Raw genomic sequence first — 25,588 nt, 5'->3', positions numbered from 1 at the left:
GGCCCTCAGAGAGTACTGCATGCGTGTGTGCGTGACGCGGGCTTGCGTGTGTGCGTGTGTGCAGGGTTCTTGTGTCACATTAAATGGGCCAACCTTTTAACTGTATGAATAATATAAAATCTTATTTAAATGCACAGCGCCAGGTTGTATGCCGATTAAAAGGCGACTTTAAAAGAGACAAGTATGATGTAGTTTTTCTTTTCAATCCTGATTCTGCCTTGCTTGCTCCTAATCGCTAAGAATAAGGATCCGTATATCTGCACATAGGTTCACGTGCACAGAGGCAATTAAGAGTTATACTTGGTCATTTAAAGGGGCCACGGACCTGGTCTCAGTATGCATGTGAGGGAGGGAAGTGAGTTACTGTCGGCTGTTTGTGAGGGAGTTCACCACACAGACAAATATAGCTGAAATATAGCAACGTTTTGATTAGTACGGGGATTTTTTTTTCCAAGTGAGGTATGAAATTAGACAATAGCATTCATACAAATAAAATTTAATGCCATGTGTGCCCCGTGAAGCTGTTCCTCCTGCTTCCAACTCTTCCCTCAGCATTTGTCAGGTGATTTTTAATCAAACAACATCCTTGTTGAATAGGACAGGGATATTTGGAGGGATTCTAATTTATTTATGGCCTTTGTATAAAAGTACAAGTGACATCATAAGAGTGGCATTGAGTTCAAACATTTAGCCCAACTGCTGTGAAACATCAGAGAATTTTTGTTCCCCCAGTTCTATACATACGTTGTTTTTAAGTCAATTGAACAGTGATTTTATCACATGTTAGAGTTATAAAGGATTTCAGTGAAGCAAAGCAACTGGGAGTTGACACATCGTGTTAATGGGCTGCTCTTCGGTCAGAATTTCTAACATGTTTAGCCGTGAGCGTTAGCTATATTGATATACACTGACCTCTTACTATTTAAAATAATCAGATTTACATTATCCTTTGTGATGATTCTTTATTAATTCTTGTTTCCTCTTCCGTGTATTTGACATAAACTCGGCCAATCAGACCCAATCACATTATATCGGCGTGTATGCTAGCTTAGATTTCCTATCATGATTATATGCATCTTCAAAGTCTGATTGTGGTCTGACAAACACGATAATTTGTCATTTTTCTAGTGTAATCTACACGTGTTCAATAGTTTCATTTCAATGTCAATTGTCCACCTGGCACCACAGATATTTCTTTGATTTGCTGCTTTTAATGAGTCAAATTTAATTTAGTTTCAGAATTAAATCCAAATCTGAAAGTAAAAAAGTGCAGGATGTACAAGTCCTGTCACTTCTTTTGTCTTTTAATTATTATAATAATATATCAAATATGTTCATTTAATCCTCTGCAGTTTTCACTTCAGGCCATATGATTCACAGTTCTTCTATAGCGAGAACAAAGACATCAGACATTGCATCATGCTCTGGGTATTGTGGGCTGCTAAGATTTTTAGCTCATCACCTCATTCAAAGTTCAGAAAGTTACATCTCTGGTAAGACTTGCCAGTGATTCTATTATTTCCCAGTCTGAACCTCTCAGGCTCATACATTTGAAATTAAACCTCATCTTGCCTGGAGAGTCTTTCTGTAACCCAAATTGTTTCCCTTTACCACACCCAATCGCTACAAGCTCTTTTCCCCAATCAGGGTGTGACTCAGCAGGATGAGTTGCCCCCGGCACAGAATGTACACTTTCACACAAGCCAGGCTTTCAATCACATCAAACGTTTGCTGTGGGCTCTCTGTTAAATGATGACAAGTTGCTGCCAGATTTACGTTATTGCCCAATTCACAAAAGATTTCAAACCACAAACAAACCTCAGGCTTTCTTCAATCAGTGCAGCTTAGAGGTGCTCAAGCACAACAACTATTTATCTGGAATGGAAGAAAGATATTTCACAACAAAACAGAGCATAGCCAAGTGTTCTGTAAACACAAGAAACATCTAGCATAAAGCAGCACTTTAAAGTCAGATCAAAATTCACCAACTCCTGTCTAGAAACTAAGAGTGATATGTCGTGCTATATTTTGGCACAACATTGGTAGCTCGAGAAAGAAATGGTGTAGGACAGATGAACTGGAGAATCTTTGCCTTGTTGCAAGTGTTCTGCAAATTCAATATGACACAAGGCTGGTTAGCTGTTTGTACATCAGAGCCAGGAGGGCAGTGACCTTTCAGTTCAAGGCAAAATAACCCAACTTACAGGTGGTTGGTGCCTGTGCTTCTTATCTAACTGTAGCTTGAGGAATATTTCTGTACAAACACACTCACACATATATACATATATATATATACACATATATATATACATATATATACACGTACATACATATATATATATATATATATATATATATATATATAAAATTCTGGGATGTTTTCTGCTCTGAGTTCAGACAACGTGTGTAAATGACCTGTTAGAAATGTTCAAAGAGGGTGTCGTGCTGGCCTCGGTCCTGCTCTCCGTCTCCTTTTCTCTCTCCTTATTGTAGGTTCAGAATGACCAATTTGCCAGCCTCCATCACGACTGGAATAATGCTGTACCTGCAGTGAGAGAGTAGAGGAAACCAAAGAAAGGTTTAGAACGCTGGGTTACGATTCATCAAGTGCATGCAAGTTAAACACATGAAGCGGCGGCACTGTCATGTGATAGTGTGACTAAAAGGTGAAATTACAAGCATCTTTCAATGATTAGACGGTCAAATTAACATTTTTGATCACGCTGAAGCACTTAATGCAATCATCTTTGTCAATTAATCTATGATTTGATCCAAAAAAAAGTAAACTAAAACTTAAAGACTCCTGAGCCCAGTGGCACTGATGATCGTCTACTTGAGTTAGCGACTGATTAGCAATCCTGTAATTACCCACATGAGGAAAAAAAAAAAAAAACATGTTTTCCATTCCTTCTTACCGAGACATTTCCAAAACACAAGACTCTACAGCCTGAAAAGCATCTGGACTGCATATTATACATTTTATACAATGTTCTCCAGCACAGAGGGCTGTTGCTCGGCTCATAAAGCGAGGGAGGAGAGTGAAGAAGGTGAGCAAACAGAGGGAAAGCTTTCAAATTTCTTCAAAAGAGCAGATGGTGGAATGACTCAACAGGCAATGAAAATCTCTTTAATAATTGTCAGTTATTATCCTCTCAGCAACTCCAGGATCCACTGTGATGATCCCTTATTTCATCAGCCTCAGGAGAGAAAAACCAACCTCCATAAGACAACAAGAAAGTTCAGAGGAAATGTGATGCTGCTGGTTTGTTGTTTTTTTTTTATTTATTTATTTTTTTTTTTATCAAGGGCCATAAAGACCCAGATGTGCTGTACCAGATAGCTCCAACTAAATGTCTTGGCAGTATGCAGCCAAACAGTCTTTCAGATCTTTCAAATCCACGAGTTCAAGGACACAACAGTCTGGACAAACACAACTTTCAACATGCACACACACAAAAGCAGGCATGAACAGTACTTTCCCTTCATCACACTCAGTATCTTCACACCGACGTCAAATCTGAGAGCTGTTCTGACATAAGAGTGCTGTCAGTAACTGCATCCACAGTATAAACCTGTGAACACAGTCTGACCTAAACCTGGTCTTTGGCCAGGCCTCTTCTCTCAACAAGTCACTTCTCCTCCCCCCCCCCATCTTTTGCCCTCTCGGTTAAACCCACCAACCTCTCCCTCCCTCCTCGTGATGGTGCCGGGTAGCAGATCGGGTGCTCAAAGAAAACCACACTCAATAATAAAACAGGGAAAGAGGATGGAGGGATGAGAGAACAGGGATAAAAATGTATTGTGCCCCTTCTGAGTGTCTCTGAATGATTTATAACACAAACTGACGCTTGCATGAGCCTCTGGGAAAGTTGTGGTTACCCTCCTCCTCCTCGCTCACTCCACCCTGCTTAGCATTTATGATCAGCCAGTGATGCAAAGATTTGGAAAAAATGTAGCAGTTGGAGTGGGTTTGTGTTTTTTTATTCAAGTCCATCTTTAGAATGTCCTAAAATTAAATTTGATATTATTCTTGAAAGATCACCCTGAACGTACAGCCTATATACTGACACATGTTCTCATCCAATGGCTTCAATTAGAGCCAAACAAATCTAGCAAATGTTGAATAATTAGTTGTATTTGAATTATGGCCCATCAGTTAGAAGAGCTTCATTTCAGAGACGTGGAGAAGTAAGACAGCCCTGTCTGCAACTATTAAAACAGCAAAGTTAAGAGGAAAAAACAGAAACAGAAGTTTCGCATAATGACTTCCAGCACAGCTGGGGCGGCAGTTTTTTTTATTTTTTTAAGAGGTTAAGAGGCATGTCATGAACAGCCACAGAAACAAAGGGTTGCTGAGATTGTGAAGTCATTGTTTGAGTGTATGCGAGTTGGGGTGATGGGGAAAAAAAAAAGAAAAAAAAAAAAAAAGAAAAAAAGAGTAGGCCAGGAGGCCAGATGAGGCATGACGAGGCAAAATCTGTTAAGCACAACCAAAAAGTGAGAGAAAACAGTAAAGACTTGAAAGGAGATGATAGAAAAAGAAGTATGAGGCAGGGAACGGCTGAGCTATTTATTTATTTATTTTTTTTACAAAAATAGGATCAGTGCATATTAAATTATAGGAGATATAGGGAAATGTAGTTAATACAAAAAGAAAAAAAACAAAAAAACAAAAAAAACTTCCTGTTAATAAAACCCTTAACTGAATAGTGCTCAATGTGCTTTACTCACATCTGTTAGTAGAAATGTTGGTCATTTTTGAGAAATTGTAGTTCTATTAAACAATGTAGGTCAATGTCAAGTAACATACTACTGACGTACTGTACTGGTATGCAATATTGAGGACTTGTAAAAATCCTGACACATGCCCATAACTTCGCACTCCTCCTGTTCTATGACATACACTGAGATATGAATCAGAAAGCCTTTGTTTTCGAGTCCCAACTTGGCAAAGAAAATGGTTGCGACAGCCCTGCTTATAGTTCTTGAGCAAAGCTAAAAACAAAGCGACTTTAAGACAGATCGGCCAAAGAAATGTAGCCTATCAAGTTGAACGTAAAATCAGATGAATAAATTCATTGTTTAATCAATTTCAACAACTGTCCTGAAAGTGGCTGCAGCAGCACCAGCAGCAGCAGCAGCAGCAGCAACGCCAGCAGCAGCACCAGCAGCAGCACCAGCAGCAACACCAGCAGCAGCAGCAGCAACACCAGCACCAGCAGCACCAGCAGCAGCACCAGCAGCAGCACCAGCAGCAGCACCAGCAGCAACACCAGCAGCAGCAGCAGCAACACCAGCAGCAGCAGCAGCACCAGCAGCAGCAGCACCAGCAGCAACACCAGCAGCAGCAGCAGCAGCACCAGCAGCACCAGCAGCAGCAGCAGCAGCAGCAGCAGCAGCAGCAGCAACACCAGCAGCAGCAGCAGCAGCACCAGCAGCAGCAGCAGCAGCAGCCCGTCCACAATGAAACGGTGAAAACCAGGATAATTCTTCAGTGGGACCAAAATGTTTTTGATATTTTGACTCCATTTGAGAAGCAATGCTCACTGACCATCACCAGTGACAGAAACTGACTCGTTTCAAATGTTAGCAGCTTTTTGTAAGTGTGGATTATATCTAAAACACAGCAAACAAATACTGTAAACGGCTGGTTGAAATTCTTCATGTCGACTTTGATCGCCGACGTGCCCGATTTTAAATCAGAGACTCAACGTTCCCAATTCAAATCCCATTGATTCCCTGTGTGGCCGATAATGACTCAGGGTGTTTAGTGTTTTGTTGAGTCATGGTGGAGGCAGGTGTAATTACAAATGTGTCCCGTTGTGATATATTGAGGCTAAACAGTATTTCCACAATATGCTAATTCTCCCTGGCCTGGAAAAATAAAAAATAAATCCAGTGAGATAAAATGAAACCAAACATTATGTTTTGATCATCCTACCAGTGAGACATGGTGTGGATTTTTATAGCAGTGACTCATTTTCACACAGGGAAGAATACACACTTTACGCTGTAAAGCAGGATTTGGAGACTTCAGGGCAGCTCTCATCTCACAGGCTTTAGTGACACTACTGACACAAGTAAGCACATAAAACACACACGCACACACACACACACACACAAACACACAAAACACACACACACACACACACACAAACCAGGAAGTGTTAACTTCTCAGATTAGTTTTAAGGCTAATGCCATCATAAATGTGGGTGTTGGCAGATCTAGGGACAATTCATTTAAATTACAAAAAATTACAAAAAAAAAAAAAAAACTGAGCCAGCTCTTAATGTGGAATTTAACTAAACGGGATTTCACTTGATATTCACTTGTTGCCTTTAAGAAACAAAACAAAATCCAATTTCAAAAACTACAATTCAACTAAATGTTAACTCTGGAAATCTAAATGAAAAAAATTACTTTCATCAACCAATACAGGCATCTTACTCCAGCGCTGGGGATGAAGTACTGATGTAAGAAGAGTTTCTTTATCAGAAATATTTACAATTTTTCAAGAGTAAAAAGTGAAAATATGAATGCAAACATCACCTTTGAACTTATATTGTTTTTGAATAAGTTACTTTTGCTTAAGACATATGCAAAACTAGGATGCTGTTATCTAGTAAATCGTAGAAATGGACAAACCAGTGGTGGAGCCAGAAAATTCTCATGGGGTAGCCAATCTGAGACAATTACTCTCATTGGTTTGGCACAGAAACTGATTATCGTTTTTTCAGTGTGGCACCTAGCTGTAGGGTATGCAGCTTTTTTCTGGGCATGCTTATTTACACAGGCATGACTGCCATGGAGAAGTAAACCTGTTTTTTTAACCCATATATTGCTCAAATGAGTGCAGGGGCAATTTCTAATATTAAGGTTTTTGAACTGCTGATAATTGTCATGACAAGTTTACATTTAAAGTACATGAAACAACTACTAATAATCACAACTCGACCTAATTGTATGAGCTATGTTTAAAGTGTGTGGTGTAACAACCCTCCCACTACAGCCATTCAAGTAGATTAGCTCTAAATAGTGCCAAGTTATATAGTTTACCCTTGTGACTTAGCAGAGGGCTCCATTTTCCCTTAAAGCTTTAGGTCAATATCAATCTTAATCTCCATATTGATGTAGAAAAGCCATTTGCAATGATATGGATTTACAGGGTGTTATGTAATAAGAAACAATTTCAGCATGCGGTAGCCTTAACACTTGAGAAGGATTTTCACAGGACTTTTTGCCCTCTAACAAGTCCAAATATAGGATATCTGTAAAGTGGTAGCTGTGCAGCAGTAAGTCAGCCTTTTGGCTTGGTGTTGGGCTGGAGTGGTGAGGGAAGGATTATCTCTCTTTACTATTAATCCCTGGTTTGCGGTGGACCATCCCAGTGGCACTACATGAACATTCAACGCAAAAATAAAAAATGTGTTAGCGAGTTACCAAACCAAAACGCATGCACATTTAATGCTTTACGGGGGAAAAACTAACAAAAGAAAAAGTAACTGCGAAACTAATTGAGAATCATTTATGATCATTTACTAAACAGGTGATCATTTATGAATTTGGTATGGATTATCTCCTGATACTTCCCCAAAGCATAATAGAATGGTTAGAACACTGTTCTGCTTAAAATAAAAAGCCTTTCCTCCAGATTGTTTGCACATTTATCCGTTTTAATGCTTTGCGGACCACCAGGGATGTTACAGAGAAAGATAACTCTGGCAGAAAATCCAAAATAAGTCTACCGATCTACAACGATCGCTTGGAAAAAGTTCTTTCCCACATCTAAAATTCAGATGTTTAACCACTGAACTACGTGCTGTAACTATTTTCAGTTGTCTTCAACTACCTTTCAAACAAACAAGCTACGGTCTTCTCTAATCATAGGACTTGTAAAAATCCTTTTGCATCCCTTAAAGTTCCTCATATATGACGTTTAGACTGAAATCTCTTTCATCTGTATTAAGTCAAGCACTGCAGCGACCCAGTGTCATTATGCTTTGCATATTGCACATATCTGTACGGGTCTGTGAGCACACAAGCACGCAGTATTTGTTGCACACGTCGTGCTCACTCAGTGTGAAAGCTTTTTCAGGGAAATCCCGTGAATCCAGAGCAGTTGTTGTGTGTGTTTGTCCCTCTGGAGCTAAGCCTGGTGTTTTCTCTATCAAAGCCATTCATCCTCTCTGGCAGCGATCAATGTTAGCGCCTTTTCAGCTGAGCTTTTTTTTTTTTTTTCAACCTGGTCAATAGTACGCGTTGTCTACAGTCTTACTTTCTCCAAACTCAGTTTCCCCCCTCACACACACACACACACACACACACACACACAAGGTCCGTCTCCACGTGGTCTTTTGCAAACACCTCCCACTTCTAACACACAAGCTGAACGAAGCAAGCAAACACAATGAGTGCAGTGTCACAGAACACCGTCACTGGGCTGTTCAATCATTCAGTAGTCCCTCAGACAATTTTGCACATCAGATAAAGTAAGGGATGAAGAGGGGGTTGCTTATCGAGAGAAGGATCAACAGGTTAGACACACAGATGTACAGAGTTAGGGACAGGAGAGTATTCTACTGAAAAGCCTGCTCACTTAAGAAAATGTTTACCGGGGGGTAGCGGGGGCAGTTTACTTACTGATCCGTCAATAACAACACCTCTAATTGTCCCGTTTCCTGTTTAAAAGTTCAAAGTCTCTAAAGTTAGAACAAGATTTACTTTACGTTTTCTTTGTAATAAACATTCTTTAAATATTCTAATACAATTTCTAAACATTTTTAGAAACATAAGGCTTTTCTTATTGCATTGAATCTTACAAAAACAGTTCAGTAATATCTTAATTGGCCAACTTTACTCGCACTTCCTGGTGTGTCCGTTAACTTCCTCTTATAGTTGTAAGGGAAATACCAATCATTTTGGTCAAACTTTTTTTTTTCCCTTTTTTTAAAACCCTTGTTGCCCAAGAACAGTACCAATTCATTATATTAAAAGCACAACTCCACCAGCGCCACCTCCTCTAAGCTGACTCACCGAACAAACACTAATGTGCACATGTTAGATTTTATGCAAATTACGTCCAAAAACCATTCAATTAATCTGAAGAGATTTGCAGAGACTCTGTTCACCCTAACAACATTGCTTTAGTCATTGTCCCCTGGGAGAATCCAACATGAAATCACCCCCTGGGCTCACACTAACCTACATCTGGCCTTTAATATGGGCAAAAACTATCATTTGGCTTCTAGCTCTGTGTTACTACAGTCAGAATATGTACGGTGTGCCGTCTGCTTATGCATCTTTTAAGCTTAAAGTGAGTGAAATAAACAAAGAATGGAAAAGAAAAAGACTGACAAACAGAGAGACAGAGAGGAATACGTAAGGAGAGAGCAAATAACTTGTAAAACACAGATAAATGAATTAGTCTTTTTCCATGAGAAGAGTCCTTCAAACTTTAAACTCCTCTGTAGAAAAAGTGCAGCTGATATTCTAAAGGTAAAGAGTAATGATGATGTCCCATCACCGGTGGACCCCACCAGTGCTTTAGCTCGAATTAGCTTTATATGTCTACTTGATGCATGTAGTTCCATTCGTTTCAGACTGAAAAAGTACAACCGAACATGAATAAAGCTGAAATTATCACTACTCATTTTGCATCTCTAAAGCCCATCACCAAGATAAGCTATAATAGTCACTGTTTGTGAGAAATGCAATTGAAATGTCTGTCCTCCAGAAGAGAATCTTAGCTTTAGTGACATCTGATGAGTCATTCAGATCGAAGGCTTTGTTTAAAACATAAACATTGAACTACTGAGCACGTGTCTAACATCACATTACTGAAGGGGAAGTCATCCAGAGGGAAAATGTGCTGTTACAAAAAATAAATAAAAAAATCTCTACTAATGCATGCGTTTTAAACTAAATGGTCGACCTTTCAACCTAAAGCGTGACGATGTTTTACAGAGTTCTATCTACAACTTAGAGGATCAAGGCACAGACGAATCATTTCCTCCTGCTTATAGGGAAATCAGACTAGAAAAAAAAAATTGCTTGAACGTGTCGTTCTAAAGGTCATGGACAAACAATGGCTTGTTGATCAGTCATAAGGAACATTTTCCAACCTGAACCAGAGTGCATTTCACACAACACTGCAACCATCACCTCAGCCACTGCTAGAAGATTTCATTCCTGCTAATAGTTTCTTCTCAAAAACACAACCCAAGTAAATACAAACCCCACATCTTCAACACTGCTGACCGAGGACAGAATATTCTCTATAATGATGGAGTCATTTTTGAGAAACAACGACGGACATCATTCACAACCTGGTTTTCACTTCAAACTTAAAATCCAACAAGATCACCCATGGCCTGTCATGCACACTAGAACATACTTTGTTTGCATACATGTTTAATGGCTCCTGAAGCCTATAATTGTCTACCACTGAAATATTTAGTCACCGACTCCCAACAACACCTACTAGAGCTTCTACAATCTCAAAAGAAGAACACGATATTAAGGTTCAAGTACTATTATAATCACAAAAATCAAATAGTTGTACAGAAGCACATTACCAACCTGCTCAGGTTTAATAAGCCTATAGGTTACTGGAGACCAGTCAGTCAGAGGGTTAACAGGTTGTAATCTCCAAAGCACTGGTCCATGCATAAGCCAAATGTAATCCACAAAGCTGACCCAGGATCACAAAGTTCAACAAAGAATCAGTCTGAGTCTCTCTGCAGTCTAAACTTGTTAAGTTTCATGACACACCTGCGTTAACTAATTCAATTTTTTTCTGTACATGTCATAATTCAAGTGTCTCTCCATCAATTTGGATAATATTAGGGCTAGATTGTTTTAAAGATTGTAACGGGCAAAAATATATTCAGCAAGTAAGGGTGTCCAAAATGTGTCTCAATAGCAAATTCTAAACTTTGATTACTTCAGTTTAAAGGTCTATAATAAAAAATAAATAAAAAAGGGCCACATGAAAGGAAAATCTAAAAATAAAGATACCTTATCTGGCTTTTAGAATGTTTCCCAGTCGGACATTTCCCTTGCTTTTGGATGCTTACACAAATCTGGCGCAATCAAAATATAAAAAAAGCTAATTATTGTCTCACTACAATCTGAGGGGAAAAAAATTAAAATAAAAAATTAGTGTAAATAAAGCTGTTCATAACACTTTCAATTTGTGACTAATATATCCTCAAAAACTATGACAGACCTGGCAATACGATTCATTTCATACTGGTGTTCTGCCTTCAAGTTTCTGGGAGTGAACTGAAAATCATGGGAGAAATATTGTGGCATTTCACATGCAGAAACTCATTACTTGGCACCAGAAATACCATTTCTGTTTACAGTTCAAGCAACTTTTACAAAGTCAAGACACAGACCTCCTCATTCATATAACTTTAAGCTCACACCACTACTGCATTGAGAATTACATTTAAAGTTTCTGGCCCCTTGGTGACTGTTTCTCATGCTAAACTGGTGTGAAATCCAAACAAAGTAATTCAGCGCTCACCGCCTTTGGCCTTATCTTCCCAGACTGCGCTAGGACCCAGGACCCTCATGCTGACTGGACCATATCCCAAGGCTTTATTATGACATCATCAATTCCCAGCTGTATTGATTGCTGCTACAATGGTATTCTTTACCCACAATTATGAAAGCAATGGAATTAAAACCAAGCAAACAAACATTGAGCTGAACTTTGTGCAACGACAAGGAAATATGTAGATGTTTAAATGAATACATCATAGACGTGTGACACAAAGAAGAGGTCAAGGCCACATAATGGGACGATTTTAAAAATCGATTTTTCTCCCCTGAATCGATTATATTACGTCATATCCGTGTCCAGAAAAACTTCTTCAATTCAAGTCATGTTAAGACTAGCCCACATTTGTGCTGTGTGGACATTTCAATTAATTTTGTAACTGTAAACTTTAAAAAATGCTGTGTATGTTAAGTACCTCTTTTTGTCTGCTGGACTGACTGACACAGACTGATGTGCATTGCTTATGGGAACGACAATCATTCTAGAAGTGTATGATTCAACTTGTTTGTTTTTTTAAGGAGGAAGAAAATTGCAATTACTGATTATATCAAATCGCAATACTTGTAGAATCGCAATTATCAAGAATCGTGATACAAGAAGATTAAAGAAGATTACTAGTATGATTTTATTTTTCCTTTTAAGTTTACCATCGTTGAGTGTCCCAACGTTTTCCAAAAGGCCTGCTGTATGGAGATGGAGTGTGACGGACTGTGTGTGTGTGTGTGTGTGTATATATATATATATATATATATATATATATATATATATATATGTGTGTGTGTTTGTACAATGTGGTGAGGAAACAAAACCTCACAGCACAGCAACTTACGGGGATTTCCTGTAAGCATGGAGACCGGAAACACACTCACTCACACGCACTTTATTTGATTCATTTACTTATAATATGTGAATCAACATTGAAATCAGCATAATATCATAGCATCATTTGATTATCATTCTGCTTTCACTAAAATCAATTAGGTCACATGATAAATGGTTTAAATTAATGTGTAATCCAGTACTATACTCATGTTTGCTAATTTTCCAGGTCTTCTATATGCTGTTTGAGAATAAATTAAGCTTGTGTTCAGTTGTTTTTCCATAGACATTTAAAAATAACTCATTTTAGGGCCTTTTATTTCAACACAGTGAGTAAAACCGTGATATCTTTTTCTTAAGGTTATACTATCTGGCAATTAATCCATCAGGGGGCTTATTCAAAGATATGGGCCACAATATTCGCTCACATTTAGAATCACCAATTGAACTTTCAATGAATGTCCAAACAGTTGCTTCGCTGCACCACCATGCCACCCTCAAAGTCATGTGACAAACCATTACACAGTAGATTACCAATACATTTTATGTGCCGTGTGATGGGCGAGGTTAGAGGCCCTGTATTTTGGGCTCTTCAAAGTCTCTGGAGCTCTCCCCATGTAGGTCTTGGATAAGATTTGTGCTGAGAGATTCCCAGCTCACTACTTGACACAACAGCAATAAGTGCCACATGCAAAATGCATGAGAATCTAAAAACAAGAACAAAAATACTCAAAAACACACAGACTTGGTATACATAACCAAACATACATCTATGGAGAATGCATGTGATTACAAAGCAACCTTGTTGAAGTACACACCGAAAGATCGGGCTTTTTAAGTTTAAGGCAGTGTGTGTGTGCCTGTGTGTGAGGAGAGTGTTGAGAGCTGAGTGAAGTGTTTCTTTAAAGCCCGACAGGATTTTCCAATCAAGGGCAGCAGAAAGATTAACAGAGGCGTATTGCTTGCTCCACAGGACAGCAGAGCAAAAGAGAAATCATTACAGAGTAGGACATGAAATCGTCACTTGCTGAGTTTTATTCAATATGAAATATTTAGAAGACCCCGAAACTTAACAGACAGCGTGAGCTGCCATTAGCTGGGAGTGAGTGACTGGTGCTCCAGTAACATGAGCATGACCATATGTGGTCAGCCAGTACTGACCACATATGTGTCCATCTTTGTCAGATATGGTGACTGAACCAGCTTTTAATGTATTCTGTAATCTGGTGCAACAGACTGAGAGGAGAGGTTCATTTTTTACGGCCAGAAGAAAGAGTTGGAATTGTTTCAATTACCTCTTTTCCTTGAGATCCAAACCAAGGTTTTCTATATGAAAAGCAATTCTTGTTCCACCTCCAGACAAATACACGAGTCTAGTCTAAATCTCCCATTTCGGAGAATGGATTCCAAGCAAGACATCTATGCTGGGTGGATGAGACGCCCTTGTTTCTTAGAGGCCTTGTTCTTAGTGGGAAAACAATGATGTAATTTGGCTGAGGCCTCATGGGAAGTTGTGATTCACGGTTATGTCTTGGTCTCCTAGAGTGAAGTGAAGGAGCCTTTGCGTTTCAGCTGACCGAGAAAAGGAAAAATAAATAAATAAACAGGGGGTGTATAAGAGATGTGTATTCAAATCTGCAAACGGCTCCAGAGAAACACAACAATAGTTTGTCTCACTCTCCGAAAGCTTATAGTACGGCACAGTGCCCCAAATTTTTTAATTTGATCTGTGTTACAGAGCTGCCAGTGTGTCATATTCAACAGGGTAATGACTCATAACTATTCTGCTTCAAATAGTACGACACATCAGGCCAAGTATAAGCTAGCTGAGCTATGCCACCCCTCCCCTCCTTTGCTTTTAAAATGAAAAGACCCAAATGATTGGCCAAAACGAAAGAAAGACAGAGGGAGGAAATTAAGAGGAGGAAACACCAAAAAAGAAACATGCATCTAGGCCACTGAGTCATTTCCCTTGAGATTTGCCTCTTCCTCTTCTTCGTCAAATATACACTGACAGTATAAATTATGTACATCATCACTGGGGTTAACACAGAGTGGGAGAGGGCCTATGGGTTTTAAGCTTTAGGATTTCAGCTTTTATCCCACGTAAAGTCTGTCCGCAATTAGTTTGGGAATTAATTCACACTCAGAACTTTTCCTCCCCCTTCCCCTTTTAGGTGCCACAGTTTCATCCAAGCTGCTTTTACACATGCACACTAGCAGAGATAGGGGCTGGCAGGAAGAGAGAATGAAGAAAATATCTACTCTGTGGAGGATAAATCTTTTCCATATAACATAAGGGTAAAAATCAATGTTAACTGTTACTTGCATGCATTTGTATCCTTGAGTAACCGATGGCCAGGCCAATTAAAGGAATGAACAAGCATCATCATGTTAACAGTAATGTGTTGGACTTCCAAACCTTGGGCGCGTAAGTATCAATAGGTGTTGTTTAATGATTGTTTCAGAGATTACAATTTTAGAGGCAGTGTAGCCTACAGTGTGTCCATAAAAATATAAACCTGAAGTAAGATTTATTTTTATTCATAAAAATCATTTTCACAAGACAACCTTCTGCAACCTTCTCCTAACCAACTGTGGGACCATTTGCAAACTTGCTAACAGGATTGTTCCATCATGTGTTCTTTGAACAAAATCAGGAAATATTTCCTAAGAAGGACATGACTTAGGGACTCCAGATATGTTGATGTCCAGATATATCCAGATATGTGTGCACCTTCAATAATCCACACAAACAAATTGTGAGGCGTGTATCGCCCACAAAAAACAACTATACCTGAACTTTTCACTACCCATAAATTAAGGCGTGAAAGGATTCACTGTAGTTTTGAGTTTGTATGCTGTTAAATTAGCCAAGTGTGTTGTAGATGTAGCCTTAAGGCAGGTTTGAATGCTTTATTGCTCATTTCTTTACTTGCAAGTGTAATGTAATTTGCAACTAAAATTCATGTTCATGACAACCAGGCTATATATATATATATATATATATATATATATATTAGGGCTGGGACTTTAGCGCGTTAATTTCGATTAATTAACTACACACATATTAGTGCGTTAAAAAAAAAATAACGCATTTTAATCGCACACTATAATTTATTTATTTATTTATTTATTTTTTAAATACAGACGGATGGAAGCGTCGACAAGAGCGTGGTTGTGTGCAGATTATGCAACAAGGAATTTGCATATCACCGCAGCGTATCAAGCCTCAAATATCACCTCAACGCTAAGCAGCTAGCGTGGAAGCTAACGGGGCCCAACGCAGCTTAACATCCAAGATTCTATATACTATGTTTTCATGCATGCTACATTCAGATTTCAAATAGGGATATGTTCTGTGTTTGTTGAAATATTGTTGAAAATGTTCATTTTCTAAAGGATAAAGTATATGCGATTAAAATGCGATTAATTTCGATTAATTCATTTCAAAGCCTGTAGTTAACACGATTCAAAATTTTAATCGAGTCACAGCCCTAATATGTATATATATTATATATATATATACATACATATACATACACATACATACATATATTATATATAATCTTAACATACACTTGTATTTTTGAGGACATGGTCGAGGGGACCTGAATTGCAGGAGTGTAAAAAAAACATCAAAAAGATTTCATAGTTCAGAGATTTTCAAGTTACTTCTAAATCGCCCAAAAGTGAAAAGGAAACTCTTTAGAAAAATCAGTCTCTGTTTAAGATAAGCATTTCCTTTTGTTGATACGAGACAGTCTTACTTAAATAGGCAATAGCCTAATGAGAAGAGATGCTCTGCGTCCATGTCTATGAGCAGGTTAGCCTATAGTTAGCCTATAGCATGTCTCACCATGGCGATACACCCAGGTTAGATAGGAATCAGCTTCGTGACACTGTAAACCCATGGATGAACCTGATCTTACTTCACTAAGCCACTAATCCTGCTCTGTAGTACAAATACTTGGTGATGCAAATTTCAAAGCTTCATAAACACTCAGGGTTTGTGCCAATAATTGGCAGCCGCAGGCTCCTCAAAGCCACCGCATAGTATTACCAACAGTGGATGCCAGACTAAGAGGAGAAGGCTATCGAACAAAAGCAAAGAGTTACCAGGAAGCCAATCAATAAATTCACAATGTCTAAATAACTTGAAATTAGCAGGAATGATGGACAAGTTAAGCTCTGAAATATCAAAGACGAATCAGAACAAAATAATAACCGCCGCTTTAAGAAAAAGGCCTGAAGCAAACACTGAACACACTGCAGTTGCTCAAATATGACCTTCCTGGACGAATCAAAATCCGTCCCATGTCCTCACCACAAAATTCAGCATTAGATGTTTGCAAGTGTATCAGACAAGGATGGTACAACATTCCTCTCCCAAAGCTCCAGCAGCTGCTCTACTCAGTTCCCAGATGTTTACAGACTGTTATTAAAGAAAGAGGAGACGCTCAGCTGGTAAACACGGCCCTGTCCCGTCTTTTGGAGAAATTTAGTCAACAAATTCAAGATGACCACATACTTTTCATCAAATAGGTATTGGTATGTTTTCTATACCCCATTGTGAATAATAAATTAGTTTATGGGATTTGTAAATTATTGCACTGGGACCCAGAATCCCAACTCTTTTGAAATTGGAGTTTTAGATCATTTTTGGTATCAATAAACTCAAGGTGGACCCAACGAAAGGAGAACAAAAGCGCACAGAATTCCATGAAATCAAAATCTTGTGCTCTTGTCATGAGATACTTTACCCCTTGAGGGAACAAACAATAAAAAAAAAAAAAATAAAAAAAAAAAAAAAAAAAAGGGGGAATTCAATGGAAAAGACTACTTGAAGCATACACCATACTCTCTGCAACAAAACTAAAGGTTGCTTCACGCAACAGCAAAAATCCCACAGTGGAAAACCTCAACAGGAACAAGCTCTTCACTTGCTGTTACCCGACCTGAAAGCCATTAAAAATCTGTAGGCAGACCTTAGAGGAACAGCGTAAGTAGAACAACCAAAGAATCTCACAGATCCAGGAGACCTTTGTGTGAAGAATGAGGCAAAGCTCACTTCAAAAAGCTTTTACAAGCTTCAAATTCTGAAAAAAATACTGATCATGCCGAGTGTCAAAACCTTATCTTTTGGCTCGTTTTCTCTTTTTCTATCATTTTGAAACTTTATGATGAAGGCGGTAAAACCAGTCTAATTCCAATCATTTCCTTCTGAATTGGTTAGGATGTGGAAAAGGCTGTTCCAATCTGACAATGACCCACAATCATGCCACGCAACAGCAGCTGGACATGGGCCAGGCAGGTCGCTGTCGAGGGAGAGTGTGTGCATACGTCGGGCTCTTTGATACCCTCACAGCCTGATAATTTCACTAATTCCTCATTTTCCCTTTGGGACAATGTCAACCCCCGCAATTACCCTAAGGTTCACAGCCCTCTGTATTTGTAGCGCTGCACATCTGGTTTATTTGTTCTGATGTATGATGAGAGCTTTTGTGTGTGTGTAAGAGTGAGAGGAAACAAGAATGAGTGAGGGAAGCAGAGGGGTAGGGTGTTGACTGACAGAGATTCCTTCAAGTCACAGTTTAATTGGACAATTGTTAAGTTTAACCTCAGGCTTTTTGGGTTCAGAAAGGCATACAAAGCCATCCTAGCATGGATTATCAAGCAAGAAAAGGGTGGCAGAAGCTTTCTTTGACCTCTATTGCATCCTTTTTCTTCATGAGAAATTCTTATTGTGTGTTCCCTCCTGCCATATGACACGTATCCAGTCTGATGGATCAGGGCATTAACGAAATAAGCTAAGTTGGAGAGTTATTGACAGCAGTTATGGGAGGACACTGAAATGCAAGGGAATATTTTTTCTGTTCAGCAGATACTGCACAGTCTCCATAATTCTCTAGCCATGATTATGTCTGATGGGAGAATCCTGCAGCAAAGATCTAGTCAGGGCAAAAAACGGAGTTAACCCTTTTTTTCTTTGAATTAAAAAAAAAAGCCACATATACCCTGATGCACTGCTGGTTGGTGAGAGCTCACACAATCTCACCCAGATTCATCAGCAGCAAATCTCCACTTGACCCAATGGAGGCTGTCCAGTCACAGTATTAGGGCTGCACAGAGCTTGGGCAGAGGCCTAGTTTCTCCTGGGGATGGGGGGGGGGAAAGAGAGATGGGGGGTGGTTTGGCACACACTGTGTTAGCCCAACAGATGAGGAGTTAAAGAATTCACATCAGGTTCGGTGTCCAAAAAAGGTTCAGAGCAATACTGCCAGGTGAAATCATCCTTCAATCATTTGTGAGTGTTTTGGAATAACAACTCATCAACAGTCACTGAATAATGTCACTGCTGACCACAGAGCCCAGTGTGCTGACACAAAACTGCTCCGCCAATGACAAACAAAGCAACAAAAGACAAGTCCCGACACATGTTTGAAAAGCTGCTGAGTAAAAATTGTTTTGTATAATTGTGTGACACAAAAGCGCTTTGGGAAACCAAAGGATGCTCCCAAAATAGACCAGGGTGGTGCAATATATTACCTCACCCCCACTCGCATCAGCAAAAGTGTCCATCACGTTCATGCATGCTAAGCTTTGCTGACATGCCCCACTCTGCTAAGCTAACAGTGCATACTTGAGTTTTCCCAGTCGTTGGCATGCAGGGGGGGGATGTCAGCAGAACAGATACAAATTTAAGGTTTATGACATGACAGTTTCAATTTTTTAAAGACCCCCATAACAGTGAGCCATGTAGTTCTAAAAATACTCATATCTCTGCCTTTTCCTCCCCCCCGACAAGCTAAATTAATCCCTAGACCCAGAGGGGTGGTGGTGTGAAGATATAAGACAAGTCAGCCATAAGCAGTGGTGATGTCTCTCGGTGATGGTGATGGCTGCTCATAATTCCCCGCCACTTCAAGATGCCCGAGTCATGGGAGAGCAGATAGAGGCTTGCTGATTTCACAATCGGGGGGGGGGGGGGGGGTGGTGTTCCTCATGGTCACAGCTGCATCTTTGCTGGAGGACTTAATGCATGCTTCTAATAAAGGGCTGTAATCAAGTCACTCATGCTAGCCTCCCCACACCCACCAAGGCAAACTTGCCAGAATGCCTCTTTTATGACACATCGTTTGGCAAAAACAATCAGAATAGAACATGTCCTTAAGAAAAATAATAATCAGTTTACCTTGTTTAAAAAAAAGACAAGGTGAATAAAGGCCATTATGTGCCCCTTCACATGCTTCCATTCAAAATGCTGCAATATATGTCTTTTAGTGAGCACAACTCACTGTGAAAACTTCAAAGACGGGCAGCTGGATCCTAACACTAGCCAAAAACTTAAAGTGGTGGACTAAGACAGTGCAAGGTGATGAGTAAACAGCAGAGGTGGTACAGTCAGTCCGGATGAGACATCTGTTGGCCTGTGATTTCCTCCCCTCTAAGACACCTCTCTGTTGACCAAGGCCATGACTCAAGTCAGCACCAGCTGCTATGCTATGCCATGACGAGATCCATTTCACAATTTTTCCCTCCAACTCCTATCAAGCCTTACGTTTCCATCAAATCCAGGAATACAGTCGGATGAAAGAGCTTCTGACTGTGAGCTGGCCTTTTGGTATATGTGACAGGAATCAACACATGGATAAAAATTAAAAAAAAAAAAAAAAAAGACATTTCACATAGAGAACCTTAAGATCTTCACATTTTTGTTCACAAACACATTTAATCAAATAGAGAAGACAGATGACAGAGTCTGCCTTGTGTCCAAACACTGATTTAAACCTATATGATGGTGACTCAAGGATTTTTCCACTATGAACGTGCTTCTGTGTGTAGCCTTACAATTAGCTGTCTAAATAAAGTGCTACTGTGGATTTATGCTGTTAACAAATATCTATGCAGGTGTTCCATTGCTGGCTTTACAAGACTGAGATCTTGCAGCAGAGAGAGTTGCTGTCTTTTGAAATCATTAAAAGGAGTACATATGAACACATCTGCAAGTAGAAGGGAGGTGGGGGTGGGGAGGGCATAATTCTTCTTGTCATCTGAGACACCATTCCTATATTAGACATGCTAAACCAGATCACTGCAGAACATTAGGCCTGAAACCGTCACTTTAACATTTATGCGCTCCGCTACTGTAGCATAAACCACCAAACTGCTGTAGCACTGACCATGCTGACAATTCTTTAGCAAGACTCTTTAAAAAGGCAGCCGTCCTAAACTTGGAAGTGAAGACAGGTTTTCCACTTCAACGGGTTGGTTTAGATGCAAAACATTCCAAGAGGCATCAAGCATTCAACTTAAGGAAAATATCAAAAACATGGCACACAGATATGTAGAGAAGTATGGGCCAACTCTTTAAGTTGCTCCTCCACATAGAAGAAGATCGTTACACACTTCCTCAAATACAATCCTTACTAGCAGGACAAGTTGTGCTTTGCCTGAGACTAAAATATGTTGCATTCAGCACCACAACATATCAAAGTAGCTGTAAAAGGTATAAAGAAGTCATGAAAATTATTGTAACAAGTTCCACCTGTTTTACAGAAAAGAGTTGACTATTATACACACAATGCTGCAGCCTTTATATCATGTGTACGGGCGTGTGTTTAGGCACAAGACTGTGATTAAGCGGTGAGAAGTAGGCTTTCCACTTTGCTGCATCCATTTCCTCTATATGAAGTTAATTCAATCATTTAAAACTCATAAGGACACATTCTCTAATCCGGATCAAAGGTTTGGCTTGTATTTTGGCTGTAGAAGACAGTCACATTTTCAATAATGGGTCAAGTTATGCATCAAAAGAAAAGTTATCGATGGCACATGGTGCTACTTTTGGTTTTGGAAGTAAAGCAAGCCTTCACAGCTTTTCTATAGATAAGGGGGGGGGGGGGGGGGGGGGGGCAAGAACAGCTTTTTAAGGATATGTGCCTTTGTTCTTTCCATGTGTCCGCAGATACATTTGGTGTTACTGATGAAAAAAATAAAACTACATCTAGATTTTTGTCTACACCACGCAGACATTTTAAGAAGTAGACAGTGACTGCAGAGCTGTTGACACACTGCAAGTGAAAGAAATTAAACATCAGAGACCAATTTTACTCATTCGTCTCAAATTCACACACACACACTCAACATTTGGTGGCAGGCATGTTTATTGTTAGCCATGCCTTCAATCACAAACACTGGCTGAACCCAACAAACTCCAACAAATTCCTGCTGCTCCTTTTTTGTAAAGACCTGGCGCTCACAGTTGGTTACCTGGACATGCACAGCAGTGCATCATTGGGTCCCAATATTCGACTTCTGTACTGTTTTTTTTCTTTTACAAAATGATCTCAAAACAAGATCCACCTCCTTGCCATTTTGGAGCTTTCCATTCATTTTGAGCTGCATTAAAAACATGGATGAAACTCACAGAAATGGAATATTTCCACCTCTGTTTCCACCTTTTCTAACTATATTCTCAGGATTTATTTACCTTAAGTTATGTACTTATTGTAGCGGTAAATTCAAACACCACGGCTTCTCCACATACCCATTTTTGTTGGGCCCGATCATCTGAAGGAGGTGATCTTTTTCTGTAGACCGTCATTCAAGACCATCTTTGATATTGAGCATTCTGGCATAGGAAGGCATTTTTACATTGAGCTTTTAAAACCTGAGACTCCATCAGGGAACTAATATAGGCTAACCGTATATTGCATTAGGTCTTAATGGGTTAATGGCATGTCAGACCATCTTTTCTTTGGGTCAAAGTACAAGCTTCTCTAAGGCTGCATTATTGATCATTTAATCATGAACCCTTAACTTGCTTTTGAGGCCAGGATAAGAAGAATATGTCACCCTGCAAAACTTCCCTCTCTCTTTAGCGACCTTGTGTCATGTTATGGCGAAACATTGCATGTGTGCATCTTCTTCCATCGAGTCCAATCTTTATGTTCCCCAGCAAATCCAAGCCTTTTTTTTCCGCCGGTTAGCCTCTGATGAGTGTGTCCTAAAGGCTACAGAGCTGTTTGGTCCCAATTCCTGGAGCAATCTTCACATTGCCACATGGTCACTATTAAACATAACCGTGAGTTCTACTGTTGAATTTTTACAATTTGATTTCACCAAAGTGATCGCCGATCACGATCATTCCCTCCACATTTCTTCCTCACTATCCTTCCAGTTTTTAATAGCATTCTCCTTAGACGTTTCCTTTGCTTGATGCGTTGCCATTAATTTGACGCTTCTGTAACAGATTGAAATCTTTTCCACGACCACAGGATGTGTCTTCTGACATGCTTTTTTAAGAAATGAGAAGCTACTCACTGGATCACTTAGAGTTAAATAACATGTTGACAGCTGAAATACAATCATCCGTGTAGTAAGTATCCAATGGGAGGCTCTTACCCATTTGCCTAGTTAAATCCAGGTGGTAACAGGCAGTGTATATTCTTTCGAAAGGCTTGTTGTGCTGTTCACGTAGGTTTGGCTGAGGAAATTACGCATTGTTAGAAATCAGGGAGCCTCAGTAATGAAAAATGAGGGGAAAAATCTCACACCATTGTGTCACGTTGCCAGCGAGCCCTAAAAATGTGTTTGACTTTAAACTAATCTTGAAGCTAAATTGTGTAAAAATGGTTGACCACCTTTAGTATGAACCATGGCATCAGTGTGAGCATGTCTGGTTCACACACAACCCCCCACCCCCACCCCCACCCTTTGCTTCTGAAGTTTGCTGTTGTCACATTACATACCAATCATACTTAAAACAGAAAATAATTGCTTTTTAGAACACATCTTACAACATGTACTATAAAAAGCCATTTCACAAAATTTGGCCAATTTCACTGGAGTCAAACTGAATGAAAAAAAAAAAAAAAGCTTTTCCAACAACTCACGGCCATGTGAAACAGAAGGTACAGATTCCTAAGGATGTACGTACCATGGAACAATAGAAAATCCCCTGGTCCTTACTGGTTAATGCAACTTCAGATGAATAACACTGACAAATTACAACTGAAGCAAAAACACAGAAACAAACAAAAAAACACATATCAGCCCAAACACCTCAAACCAACAGTCAAGCACGGTGGTGGAGGGCTGAGGATTTGGGCTTGTTTTGCAGCCACAGGACCTGGACACCTTTAAGTCATCGAGTCGACCATGCACTCCTCTGTCAGATGTAAGGCCAGTTCAGGTCAATGACCCGGTCCAGTCAAAGTCCAGATCGTTTGAGGTTTTATGGATCTAATTTTAGACCTTGTGAGGATGAGATTATTTGACCTAAATCGTCATTATGTCGGGATGCCTGAAGCTTTAGGAGTGAAAGGTGTGCTTTCTTTATCACAACTTTATGTGCACCTGCACCTACTCTAGATACATCCAACAACAGAGTTTAAAACCTTCGCAATAGGTTTTGCAGGGTCAAAGTAAAATCATAAATTGCCCTAGATACCATTACTAATAAGGAAGTATGTCACTTTCTGTTCCCACAGGCATGATAGGTGGCCACAGAGCCTACCAGACATGAGTGATGCGGAAGAACTTGCACAACAGCAGTTTGCTCTTTAAGCAAGTAGGGCACTAAAATTCTTGACAAATTGCATTGTACAGAAAGTTTAATTGATGCATTTCCTCTAAGTGACATCGGTTGGGCACGATGCATCACCGTCAACCAGTGAAATTACATTCTGCAAACGAAATGCGTGTGGAGCGAGTTTTCTAACCACACGACATCCTCTCTTTGGCTCTGAGCATGAAAAGAAAAGAAAAGAAAAAGTCAGACAATAACGTAAATCGATTTGAAAGACGAACAGGTGCAATGTCACCATAAAGGATTACACATCCGGTGATCTTGTGGGAAATTGTGTGAGCTGGCTTCATAAAATATAGCATTTTTTTCCCCCCACTAATCTCACAGTTTAGCAGTGAAACGCGGGTCTGCTGCCTTTCACTCATGCGCTCTACAAACGACAGATGACATCATGTTGGGTCAGCTTGGGTTTTTAGTGCTCAGCTTGCCATCTACATCTGCCATTTCGAGAGCGTCACGTTAGCCTACGTTTAGTTGTAACGCCGCTTATTTGCCCCATGCAATATCTCGCGTGCAGCCGATTACCGTTTATGGCTCTGACGCAGGGAAAGTCTTGTCAGATAAAGACAAACGAATGAATGCGTTGTTGTCTTTTGCAATAAATCAACGCAACCTTTTACTACGATCTAATTCGTGCGGACAAGAGAGTCCCCGAATTAAACGAGCGCAAGGAGACGTAGTAAAATGTAGTAAAATGGGGTTCGGGTCATGTGTAGTGGACGTCGGTGTCTCAACTGACAGCCATTGTGACTGCGCGTTGATAGTAAAACCTCACTCACAACAATGTAGGGTACAATGGAGGGTACCACAGTCATTTAAGGATGTGACACGCACACACAAACTGACCCAGACTGCGTGACAACACCAACATTACATATAGGAGAGTTTACACAACATCAAGGCGCCTTGCTGCCGTTACAACCCCCCCTCCTACTGTAGACTTCACTACAACCTGTCATACGTTTGGCTCAGCGTACTCACCCCCCGAGGAGCAAACCAAGCAGCAAAGCTTCTCCTCCGTCAGTTCGCAGCGTAAACATACAAATTTCGGCGTAGCTTTTAAGCAGGTACAATCGCGCAAGAATGTGAAAACAATGCACTTCGCTTTGGCCGTTAAAAGGCAGACCTACGCACTTAAAAGACTGCGAGCTGATGCTGGTATCTTTTACTCACCACCTCCGAGGAGAGTGGCGTTGAAACAACGAGCCGAACAAAACCAGGCGACGGTCCAACTTCAGGTGTAACATTGGAGCATTTCCACTCATTAAAAATCCACTTTAATTGCTGTGGTAGGTAGCTACAGTTGGCTGCGCCGTTGACACAAGAGGAAGTGTCATTTTCAGTTTGAGGGCGCGAGGTTACAGCACGAGCCGTTGACGGTTAACGGCGCAACAAACAGTGACAGCAGCACAACAACTGTGGAGGGAAAAAGCTGCTCACCTTTGGTGAAACTCGTCCTGGCTAAATGCGTACGTACTTCATGAGTATTTAGTCCGACTCTGGAGATGTCGGTGTGACTTCGCGAAGTGCTGTCAGTTGGTCTAGACTTCCTGAATGACGGAGCAGCGGGCGAACAACCTCCAGCTCGTTGTTTGACAGTTACTTTGAC

General features: G+C 40.0%; 1 protein-coding gene across 4 annotated transcripts in view; it reads right to left on the bottom strand.

The window, feature by feature from the left end:
* taok3a (TAO kinase 3a) overlaps positions 1-25,588 on the bottom strand; it is a 58,394-nt gene extending 32,806 nt beyond the window's left edge. Inside the window, exons 1-2 of one of the 4 annotated variants that reach the window (XM_075467397.1) lie at positions 25,420-25,588; positions 2,416-2,545 (exon numbers count right to left, since the gene is read on the bottom strand). The gene's annotated coding sequence lies outside the window, so the exon portion shown is untranslated. Of the gene's footprint in view, positions 1-2,415; positions 2,546-24,960; positions 24,982-25,152; positions 25,292-25,419 lie in introns of those variants that run through there. The other 3 variants (XM_075467398.1, XM_075467399.1, XM_075467400.1) reach the window with 3 other exon arrangements.

This window comes from Odontesthes bonariensis, chromosome 6 (genome assembly GCF_027942865.1).
Source record: "Odontesthes bonariensis isolate fOdoBon6 chromosome 6, fOdoBon6.hap1, whole genome shotgun sequence".
Classification (NCBI taxonomy): domain Eukaryota; kingdom Metazoa; phylum Chordata; class Actinopteri; order Atheriniformes; family Atherinopsidae; genus Odontesthes; species Odontesthes bonariensis.
Note: the sequence above shows the minus strand (reverse complement) of the source record. Positions and strands in the feature narration are given on the sequence as shown.